Source organism: Aotus nancymaae, unplaced genomic scaffold (assembly GCF_030222135.1).
Source record: "Aotus nancymaae isolate 86718 unplaced genomic scaffold, 86718_ANA_hifiasm-v0.15.2.pri h1tg000006l, whole genome shotgun sequence".
Taxonomy (NCBI): Eukaryota; Metazoa; Chordata; class Mammalia; order Primates; family Aotidae; genus Aotus; species Aotus nancymaae.
The window spans coordinates 10,125,601-10,138,103 of record NW_026988417.1 but is presented as its reverse complement, the minus strand read 5'-3'; positions in this window follow the sequence as shown (position 1 = coordinate 10,138,103).

Here is a 12,503-nt window from a genome sequence, read left to right as displayed (position 1 = left end):
AAATCATTAACTTGATTAGAACCTCTTTAGACAGTGGACTCATAGTTGAATCACTTCTCAATAAACAGGTCAAATGGAATATCTCTTAACATAACTACCAATAAAAACAAATCATGCTGATAAACTGATTGACTTTCTAAGACATGGTCAATTTTGGGAAAAAAAATGACTCATCTATATGTAATTTTTGAAACAATTTATAGCTCATACAATTATCTCAGATCTGAAATTTCTATTAAACAAATATTTATTGAATGCTATGTCAGGCAAACTTCTATCTGCAACATCACTAACTGGGCTTATAAAAGCTAAGTTGAAAACTGACACAAGATCATACAAAATTTTGTGGAAAATTGATTTGAAGAAGAATAAGGTTTCAGTAATAACTCGAAGACCAATTGTATTCAGATACCAGCTATGAACAAAATTCCTATTTTCTCATGGTTTAGTTGGAAAGGTTAGACAATAATAAAATAAGGATGAACAATGTAGAAAGTTGTAGATTTTTAAAAAATCAAAGAAAGGGAATAGGAACAACCAGGCTGATGGTAAATGTTCTTGTCACTTTAATTAGAGCAAACAAAGAAATTCTCACCCATAAAGTGATATTTAAATAAATACCTGAAAGAGTGAGAGATAAGTCACATTGGTATCTGAGCCATCAGTGTTTAAGACAGAGGGCACAACAGTGCTAAATCCCTGGAAGAGTAAGTTCTTGGTATCCTCAGGAACTAGCCAAAGTAAGGTTGAAGGGTAGAAGAAAGGACAAAATACCAGGACAGGAGTCAAAGTTGAAGAGGGGATGCTGTGAGATCATCTAAGTCTTTGTAAGTTGATTGTTAGGATTTGGTTGTCATTTTGAGCAGAGGAATGGCATGATATAACTTACACCTTAAATCATCACTGTGCTTCTGTGTTAAAAATAGATTACAGAGGCTGGGTGCAGTGGTTCATGCATGTAATCCCAGCACTTTGGGAGGCCAAGGCAGGTGGATCACAAAGTCAGGAGTTCGAGACCAGCCTGGCTAATATGGTGAAACACCATCTCTACTAAAAATACAAAAATTATCTGGGTGTGGTGACACACACCTGTTGACCTGGCTGCTTGGGAGGCTGAGCCAGGAGAATCAATTGAACCCAGGAGGCAGAAATTGCAGTGAGCTGAGATAGTGCCACTGCACTCCAGCCTGGACAACAGAATGAGACTTTGTCTGAAAAAAAAAATTACAGAGGGCAAAATTGATGGAAGAAAGATCAGTTAAAACATTAATTTTACCCAGGTACAGGAAGCGATAATGGTTTGAAAAAAGGATAGTGGTGGTGTTGGCAAAATTGGTGGTATTTAAATTTATTTTGAAGGCAGCACCAACAAGCTTCTGTGGCAGATTGCATGTGAGATACAAAAGAAAAGAGAAGAGCTAATGGTGATGCCAAGTTTGTGATCAGCTACAAGATTAAGTTTCCTCTTACTGAGATAGGAAGACTCAGGGGAGGCAGGTTTGTTGAGGGAGGGGATGGATGAAGAAACAAATGTTCTTAAAAAGTGTTTTGAGTCAACAGATCTATAGTTAAGAACAGTTTGATGAAAATGGGATGGAGTTAGTTAAAGATAATTATACTTGGCATATATTAAAGTTCCCAAGGAAGTATTCCTGGAAAAAATTAGATTTAAACTGAGGTCTAAGGGATAAACAGGAGTTGTGAAACTAAAGGGTGGGGATGGGGGAAGGGTTCTACAGAAAAGCCTAGTAAAGGTCCAGGAACAGGATAAACCACAGCACATCAAAGTACAATCTGATGTAACACTTGTTTTGAACAGGTAAATCTGTCCCAAAGCAATTGATTAAATTAAATATGATTTGAGTATTAGACGAGGACCTCAAAGAAGAGATTCAGAATTCAATGCTTCAATCCTGAGTCTTATTCAAGAAGAGAAAACCTTTGGGAAACACTCAAGCTTCCTTACCCATTTCATATTCTAAACAACTTCCTTTCCCTTCTTTGTAGAGTGCAACAGAATACTTTTATTCTGTAGATCTATTGTATAAGCAAGTCTATGTGCAATAAACAGTTTCATATGAGTCCAGAAATTGAACTCTGGAAAAATTATTCCAATAAAAAATTCAATCAAATGGCCAAAACAAGGGTGCTGTGATGGCTAATTTTATGTATCAACTGGACAGGGCAAAGGGATGCCTGGATAGCTGGAAAAACAAACAACGAACTACTGTTTCTGAATCTGTCTGTCAGGGTACTTCTCAAAGAGATTAGCACTGAACTGGTATCCTGAGTAAAAAAGATTACCCTCCCCAATGTCAGTGGGCATCAACCACCTCATTAAAAGCCAAAATAGAACAAGATGGAAGATGAGTAAATTTTCTCTCTTCTTGAAATGAGACATCCATCTTCTTATACCTTCAGACATTGCCACTCCTGGCTCTTAGACCTTCACACTCAGACTAGGACTTACACCATTGACTCCCCTGGTTCTCAAGTCCTTAGATGTGGACTAGAAATTCATAACCGTCTGCCCTGGGAATCCAGCTTTTAGACAGCAGATAGTGGGACTTCTCAGGTTCCATAGCCATGTAAACCAACCCCTTATAATAAATGCCTTCCCTCTCTCCCTCCCTCCCTCTCTCCCTCCTTCCTTCCTTCCCTTTCTTTCTTTCTCTCTCTTTCTTTCTTCTTTCTTCCTTCCTTCTTTCCTTTCTTCCTTTCTTTCTCTTTCTTTCTCTTTTTCTTTCTCTTTCTTTCTTTTCTTTCTTCTTTTCTTTCTTTCTTCCTTTCTTTCTTCTTTTCTTTCTTTCTTCCTTTCTTTCTTCTTTCTTTCTAGCTTCCTATCTATCTATCTATCTATCTATCTATCTATTCAAGTGTCTTTTTATCTCCTATTGGTTCTGTTTCTTTGAGAACACTTACTAATAAAGGTGTGGTCCTCTAGAGAGATGAGTACATCTTGAATATATTGTTTCTGCAATTCTTATAATAATTCTAGGAAATGTTTAGAGACTAATTTCTTCTTCCGCAACACTTTATTATGTGTTGATTATCCTCAGGTAAGTTCATTACTAGTAAGGATAATGAAAATCCTGAAGCTAGCAGTTAAGTGGGTGGGAGCAGTTTAAGCATAATGTAAATTATAAATGTTTTCATTTTCTTCAATTTTTGAAGATCTAAAGCAGCTATCACCTTGCCATCCACCTAATGCCTGCAAGATTAAGAATTAATGCAATGAAAAAATCATCGAGTCAAATGCAACTTTTTGCCAGAGTGCTAGAGGACACTATTTTAGTGATTCAGGAATGAAACTTGGCAGAAAGTTATTTCTTTGATGTGTTTGCTTTATTTATTATGAAGCCTATGATACTAGGCCTAAAATGATTCAAACAGAATTGAGTATATACAAATAACTATATTTTCAGGTGGAAGAATTCTAAAATCACACACACACACAAAAGTATGGCAGATCTGTAACTATTCTTAGTTTACAACTGAGGAAAGTGAAGCTTATAAAACATAAAGCACTGAACTAATATCATCCAGGTGTTAAATTAGAACTAGAACATCAATTCATTCTCTTGTATTTTTAGCACTGCCTTAATATACCTTATTAAGCAGGTGTGATGTTGAAATGTTAAATCGATTATGCTAGACTATATAGACCATGAAGATATGGGTCATATGTGTTTTGTCACTTTCTATCGCAAATTCAAAGCACAGTGGCAAGTATATAATCAGTGCTAAATAAACATTGGCTGAATTGATTAAAAAATGGTATTATTAATAGGTCAACTTGTTAGGGACACAGTCTATATCTCAGAAGTTATCAAAATTGCCTCTAAGTTATGAATGTATTTAGGATATTGCTTTTTAAGTGGTAGCATTTTGAGAATAGGTCAATTCGAACTTGAAATGTGTATGGTATGTGTGTGATTGTGCATGTGTATGTGTGTGTGCACATATGCATAAAAATGAAGGACTGGTGGTATTGAAGAACTAGAAGGAAGGTCTAGGGATCGTGAATAATATCCCAAAAGACAACTCAATATAAGTTATATATGATTTCTAGAATCTGGCTTTAAAATTACTTTGGGAATATTACTCTCCAGAGAGTTCATATGCATTCGAGATCAGATAATATTGTGACCTTTAGAGATCATTTAGTAAAGGGATCAGCAAACTATGAACCATGGGCCAAACTGGTCCACTGTCTGGTTTGGAAAGAAAGGATTATTGGAGGATAGCCATGTTCACTGGCTTACATATTTTCTATGGCTGTTTTCACATTTAATGGGTACAACTGAGCACTTGCAACAGAGAACAAAGCCTAAAACATTTGCATAAAAATGTTTTCTGGCACCTGATTTAATGTACATTCTTCATTTTACAGACAAGCTGAGAACTCAACAGGTGACAACATCAGCTCAAGGTTACAAACGCAGCCTGAGAGGCAGGATTGAACTGCCATTTCTTGGCATGTCTCTTTATCATCATTCTATTTTAAATAGTAACATGGAATCACAAACAATTTAGTTTCACTTTATTATAAAATCCACTGTTTTTATTTCATGTATATATGGTTTATCTTGTCTATGAAAACCAGCGTCTTCCAGCTGTTTTATAACATCTGCTACACAAGAATACCTTGGACCAGTAACCCCCAGGGGAAACTGCAACATCACTAACTGGGCTTATAAAAGCTGAGTTGAAAACTGATACAAAATCACACAAAATTTGTAGAAAATTGATTTGAAAAAGAATGAGGTTTCAGCAATAATTCAAAGCCCAACTGTATTAAGATAGCAGCTGTATCTTCTCCTTTGATGGGCCCTTCATAAATATTAACAATGCTCAATTTGGGGACTAAGAGAAAGAGAATGTAATGGGTCAGAATCCCTCAGTTCCCATTTAGAATGTATGGTGGATATTTCAGTAGTGATAAGGGTACCACCATGATAAAGGAACTGTCTCTCCCTTACAGGAATGAAGAGTGGGAATTGACCTCAGGAATGAAGTCTAATCAGGATGACAAAAGAGCTCCTATTGACCCTCTGTGAAAAATGCACAAAGTCATGAGAGTAGGCAGAATTGCAAATGAGTTGAAAAAAAGCCTCAAAAGCCAAAGAAGGAATTGACCATCACAATAGAAGAGAATCAAAGAAATTAATTAAAAATTCGTATTAACAGGAGGAACCAAAGTTAGAGTTTTGGGGTGAAGGAGAAAAAGGAAATCGGAAGCATGTGGTTCTGAGGTTCATGGCAGGTTCAGGTGCCTGTTCCAGCAGCATATCTGTGCTGATTGCCTTCACATAAAGAGCTAACGGAGAACCAAACAAGCCAATAAAAGTAAGCACATTCTTTCATTGGAGAATGATCCACAGAGTTTTACTTAATTAACAATTGAATGAATAACTCCGCAAGTGACTATTTCTGCTACCTAATGACAGACCCATGTGGGTCCTTTTGACAGTCCAACATCGCTTCCTTTGGAGAAATGACTTTTTCCCAAACCATGTCAATTTGCTCTCAAATTACCTCTCCATCAACAGGATAAGCCACTGATCCTGGTTAGCTATAAATGACACTCAGGATTGTTAGTTGCAAATGTATGATCCAATTCTTTCTAATTTAGCAAAAACAACAACAACAAACCTTGAATTTCTTGTGAGGGGGCACAAATACTCTGTGAGAGTGTCACAGTCATTAATGTACGAGAAGGCATGGCCAGAAACAAAGTCTGAAGTTACTGAGGATGCTACATGGAAGCTTGTGGTGCCAACCATTACCCTTGCTGTATTCTGCATAGCACCTGCTTCCTCCCTTTGCTCTATTCTGAATAAATCTTACATGGATGAGTTTGAGAAGTGAAATGTAATACTCATGTCTATTCCCTGAATGCTGGAAGAGGGCATTTTAGGCTAATAACATGGAGACATGGAATTCATTATATGGGTAATTCCCTAAACACAAGCAGGGCACAAGACAGGATAGTCATTCATTATATTAGCTAATGAGAGAGCCCCATCTCTTAGAGGGTCCTAGCATTTGATCCAGGTAGAAGCTTATGGGTTAGACAGAGTCAATAAGACTCGTTTCTGGAGGAAAATGTATAGATGTTCAAAGATACTTGATTAGAAACTGTCATTGAGACTCCTTTTTTTGGGAAGGGGCTAGAGATTCAAAGATAGCAGATTATTCAAAGATACTGGATCAGGAATATAAATACTCCCCAGGCTTGGCCTGCTCCGTCATGTGGTAGGAGTACCAAAAGTTGAGACACACACAGAGGAAATGAAGCTAAGAGATATTGTAAAAGGCATGGATGCAACTCCATCACAAACATCTGCATCCAATTGCAGCTGAAGCCATACAATCCTGAAATGTACAATTTCCCAATCTGGTTTTCTTACTATCTTAATTAAACTAATTCATATACATCAAACAACTTAATACAATGTCCATTCTCTAAATGTGTGTGCTTACTGAGTAAAGTCCTAGGGTAGGAGATATCCACAGAGATTTCAGGAATGAAAATAAGAATATTTTGCTATACTCTTAACGATGAAGACCTCAAGCAGAGGATTAACAAGATACACAGGATACGTACTCTCTTCCTTCCTTGCACAGACAGTGCATCACTTCCTTTCTAACAATTCTTCAGGAGTTTTAAAGTTGATAGGGCAGAACCCTTGACTGGTACATGTTTTCCAGTGAGTGTGGTTATGGAACAGACACACATACACATCAGCATACGGATGATTTCCTCTGTCTGAGTGCCTAAGACAAGGTGCCATGCCAGCTAAATAGCAATGTGCCTATCCTGGTTGTCTTTATCTCTCTCACTCTTTCTTCCAGCCTACATGTTGGTGCTCTCATATCTTCTATTTTTATACAGATGATAATGCAGATGCTACCATTTGTGTTTCTGTGAAGAAAAGGAAGGAGAAAGAGACACACAGAGAGTGAGGGAAAGAGAAAAGGAGAAGGAGAGGGAGAGACAGAGTGAGAGGGAGAGGGAAACGGAGAGGGAGAGGGAGTGGGAGAGGGAGGGGGAAGAGAGAGAGAGAGAGAAGAAAGAAGACATTCAGAAGTTTTCAGCCTAAGGCACTTCTTTTAGCCCAATTCACCAATTCACCCAAACTGTGCATTAGATTTTAGGCAAAAGTTCTCTGTTAATTTTAGAGTCTAAATTCCTTTTGGCTTCTTCTTCTCCCTTTGCAGATATCTTCCACGAACACCAACAGAGAAGAACAGCAGCCGTGTGAATAAGGCAGAGTTTGGGAAATCCTGGATTCCCTTATCATGAAGCATCTTAGGAACTCAGAAATGCAGAAGTTACTTGTAATGTTGCTCTAGACACCGTATGAGAAAGTTTCACCTTTATAATCTAATTTAATTCTCACAAAACCCTGTTAGGTAGAGTGTTATTATTTAAATTTCAATCAGAGGAAAATGTAAGAGGAATTCTGCAACTTAGAATCAAAGAGAAAATAAACAGGAGCACCTGTGGTGAAATTTGGTTTGCCTGAATTGAAACCCACATTTGAGGCCTTACATCTTGCACCTGGGGTGTGACTTCATAGTGATGTAAATCAGTTATAGCAAATGAGGCAAAAGTTTGGAAGTCCTCTGTTTAGTCTGGAAGTGGCTAAAGATATATGAAGATCAAAATTGACACAAAATAATCCATATGAGACTCTTGTGTGTAAAAGATTAAATGGAATCTGTGTCACTCCAGGAGAAAGATTTAGGGCCCAATTGATATAAACTGGGGAGAAATTCATTTCCCACTTTTAATGTTTCCATGATCCTCTCAATCCAGGAAAGAAATGTAGAAAAAACACTACTGTCCTATCCACCCACCTTATTCTTTCATTGGTGAGAGAGGGAGAAAGATTCATCAGTCTGACGCGATGATGAGTCTGGAAAAGAAACCAAGAGTGTGCAGCAGTGTTCCCTTCTAGGTCCCCTGTTTTAGTCAGGTTTCTCCAGGGGAACAGAAGCAATAGCATGTGTATATACAGAAAGAGAGTTATTTTAAGAAAGTGGATCATACAACTGTGAATGCTTGAGAAGTCCAAAATCTGGCAGGGGAGGCCCATAGGGTGGAGACTTCAGAATGAGTTACAATTTGAATCCAAAGGCACTCTGCTGGTGAACCAGGAAGAGGTGATGTTGAGGATGAAGTCTGAAGGTTGTCTGCTGGCAGAGTCTCTTCTTGCTTAGGGGAGGTCAGTCTTTTCCTTCTATTAAAGCCTTCAGCTGATTGAATGAGGCTCATCCAAATTACAGAAGATACTCGGCTTTGCTTAAAGTCCAGCAATTTCATGTCATCCAAGCATCATCCCTCAAAGAAACGTCCAGAATAGTGTTTGACCAAATATCTCGCACTGTGGCCCAGCCAAATTGATACATACAATTAACCATCACACTCCTTTCTCCTCTCTTTTCAAGTCTGGCTCTCAAACATGTAGGAATTTTACTTTTCTAGCACTTTCAAGGATGGATAGGGGGAAGTAATTCACAGGTAGAAGGCATATTTGGAAGACTGTTGACAGCAAATGTCAGACTATATTCCCATCAGCTTTATTAGTCATAAAGACAACATTTTGACTCTTCACTGATTTCTCACAAATGGGTCCTAATTTGAGTAACAGATGATGACACATTATTACATATGGGATCATGGGCTTAGAATCTTAGAAATCAGGGACTAAAATTGTGCATCTAAAATTTGGATGTGTTGAGGAGGTTTTCAGCTTAGCCAGGATAAGATGCCTTAGGATTTAAGTTTTTGTGAATTCAGATCTCTAAAGGCTTTTTGAATAGGGTAGATCACAGCTACTCCAATTGCTATTGTTTATGAACATGTGACCCAGCCAAATTGACACATACAATTAACCATCACACTCTTTTCTCCTCTCTTTTTAAAAAGTGAGACCCTAGGTGATTTCCCCCTTGGGCTTTTTTAAGCACGTCCCAGGGGCCTTAGCATGTAGGCCAATGTAGCTTACCTTGGCTTGAATTACATAGTAGGGCTAAGTCAGAGCTAGGTAACAGGGAAATGATTTGAGCCCAATTAAGATTTCTAAAGGAAGAGATGTTTTAGGCATTAGTAGACGACATCATTCATACTCTCATTATAATTTTTGTCCTTCACTCCCCCACAAGATCCCCAGGAAGCAACTTAACATGGCTAATGCATAAAAGCACTAGGTTCAGCTCAAGAAATAAACTGGTTTAAAATTATGCTTCTTCTGCCTTTTTATTATAATAGGGGCAGTACAGAACGACAGACTTTCTAAAGAAGGCAATATGTTTGTGTAGGAAGTAAGGTGCCTTTTCATTAAAATAATAGAGTTTGGATCACTGAAACCAGCCTGGACAAATAGGAAAAGGAAAGGGAGACAGATGCCTGCAGTCCAAATGTTCTTGTTGAAGGGAGTTGAGAAAAGAGGCAGGTGTCTGAATTGACACTATACCAGAGAGGATGATACCTCTGCCCTCAATCATATGTAAAAAGGTGGCTTTATTTCAGAGAGCAGAATGCAAAGATATCCCCAGAGGGAATCCAGATACAAAGCCTAACTCAGGCTTTTAAAAGTGTGTCATTATACAAGTGAAAACTTCCAGAAAACATCAGAACAGCTGTATACAGCGGTGACAAACAACTTGTTTGATTTGAGAAGGAAACATCAAGAAGAAAAACAATAGCTGCTCAAAGCCATCTAGAGTGTTAGAAACATCACAGTGGCAGACAGGGATGCAACCACTGCCTTGAGTGAGTATAACAGGGTTTGGGAGACTAAGAAAAGCACAGGAAACAAATGCCACTCCTAAAGAAACCTAGATTGACAGAGATAAATGAAGAGCAGGAGTGGTTTAGATGTTAATCTGAAAGGAGGATTCTACCAGGGTAGAGCTATGCTCCATAGGAAGCTGAGAGAAGACGGGACTGTCTGGATGGAATTGTTTTGGGTGCTTTTTCTAAGACCCACAATTGTATCTCTCATTACGAGAAAAATCTACAGAAGATGATATAGGAACAACTACCTGTGCCTCAAAAGACAGATGAAAGGAAAAAATGATACTTAGATATAGTTAACTGTGCTAGTATAATAGGAAGGAAAGGAACTAGCAGTAGAAATAGTTAAGTTGTACTAAACTATTGAACCTTCTTTAAAGGGGCAGAGGGAGGCAAAAAAATTAGGTGGAAATAGGACATGAGGGGCCTATCTTATTCTCCTGAAAAGGATATAGCTGAAATGCTACTCAAAGCCTGAAATACTCAAAAACAGCAGAAAGAAAGGGTCTTGAGGAGTTCACAGTGAAGCTTTTGATCCTCACAGCGGTAGCGTGGACAGACTGAAGCTATTACACTCACTCAGGCCTCTGAGGGCACAGGCATCATGACCAGACCCAATAGCTTTACTTACAGACTCTGCTGAGAGTGATGCTTTGCCAGAAATAAAATATAATCACAAAGAGTGAATTGTTCCCAGCAGGCGGTTTTCCAAAGTCCTGGGAGATTCTCTGACAAAAGGCTGTGGAAAATGCCACTGTAAAATGGAGCTAAATGTGGCTGCTCAGGAGATAAGAGTCTGTACCATTAAGGAGCCCACACTCAATGAGAAGCCAGGGCACCAGAAGTCCAGACCTCAGAGGGAAATGAACATCGGGAGCTTTAAATGGCAGGAGAAGGCAAGACAATGTGTTGAAGGGGCTGGCAACAACCTTTTCCAAGAAATGGAGGAATATCTCTGGTGTCTATGAGAGTAGGCTGGAGGAATTTTTCACCCCAGATATAATCAACGCTCTTCTCTATGGGTGGGCGATTTCCCTCAATAGAGTTCAACGTTATATGTTTCACTTTCTGGATATGTATTGCAGACTAAATGGTATCCTGATGAGAGAAAGCAAAACATCTGTCTTCATGATTCTTTGACTATTGAGTCTCCAATTGGTTTTTTGATGAGTGCCAGTGAGGTGGCCCTGCATTGGCCCAAGTACTGGACTAAGATTTCTTTTTCTTTTTCAGCTTGAATGCAGTAGTTGAATTAATCATACTCTTTAGTTCATGCAACACTATCTTTTTAGGTACCGGGAAGGGCTTATCTCCCCCCGCCGTAACTTCTCTCTTTATCTCCTGTCCCCACTCCTATTCCTATCCTCCCCCAGCCATCTGTGCAAATATATTTGGTATTTACCTCCAGTTGTGCATCTCCTTCTTTTCTGTGTGGAGGAGTGAGGACTCCCCTGGCTCCTTTATCTAAATCTTATCCACCTCCCACCCCCAACATATATTCTGACTCTTTTCCAGCTTTGTACATTTTTTTTCTTTCGGGCATGTTGAATAAAGGAATGATGGGTCCACATCTAACATGTGTGCATTTTCTTTATGTGCATCTTTCACATTTTTTTTTTTTTTTTTTGCCTACAAATGTAATTTCCAGGAATAAAACAATTTATCTCAGTTTCATCCATTATTGTGGTCCTGGTTTCTGGCATAGTATTGGCTCATAGTAGGCATTCATTAAATATCTATAAAAGGAGTGAATAAATAAATACATTAAAAAGTGTTGGGAATTAATATTATTAGGCTTTTACTTGTGTTTGGTCAATCTAGGATTGTGGAACTGGCCATGAGGAAGTCTATAATGTTTTATAATATTAACATCTGAATTCTTAAAAGTGAGATGCAGGAGAGAGTTGCTGTTGACTTAATTCAACTTCAGACACTGGGAAACAGCATCACCTATTCTGGGAATCTGAGTAAGACTGGAACTGCATGAAAAGTGAATAGAGAATCATATTGTTCATTAAACCTGAAAGAGAAAGGAAATGAGATCTTTAAGCTCTTTTTTTCTTCACTGAGGATTCAATAGAGGAAAGATACTTACATGCATATTTGGAGGCATTCTGTGTAATAAATATTGTGCTAAATAAGTAACTTTAAGTTTACATATGAAGTTGTTGCTTAAATATTATAGGATTTTCTGTTGGGCAGAGTGGATGAGTACAACAGAACAAGGAACACATTTTGGGCCTTGGGTATAACAGAGTTTTTAAATTATCTTAAAATGTTGTTCTGTTCTATTTAGCTTTGTCAGGGAGAGTAAAAGATAAACTGTCCAACAGTGGTTCCAGAAAGAAAAGCAAAAAGATTATACTTGGAATCAGGAGAAAAGATTTATGAATGAAGACAAACTGTAGTCCTAACCCCTGAGGATGACAGCCACATGTGTGGTTAGCCAAAAAGTTCACTGATACTATTAACAGTTTAAGAAAGAAAATCTAGGACGTTAAAAAGTTATGGAGAACCTCTTACCTTTCCTTCCTGCTGCTTAAAGAGAATCTAAAAATAGTCCCCTCTACTGGAGGCACAATATGCTGAGACTCTCCCACACTCTCTCTTCTTTTTAAGTCTTCCCTTGAGACAAGGTGTGGTTGGAGAGAGGGATAGAAAATTTAAGCTCATTCTCCTTCCTTGATCTCTTTGC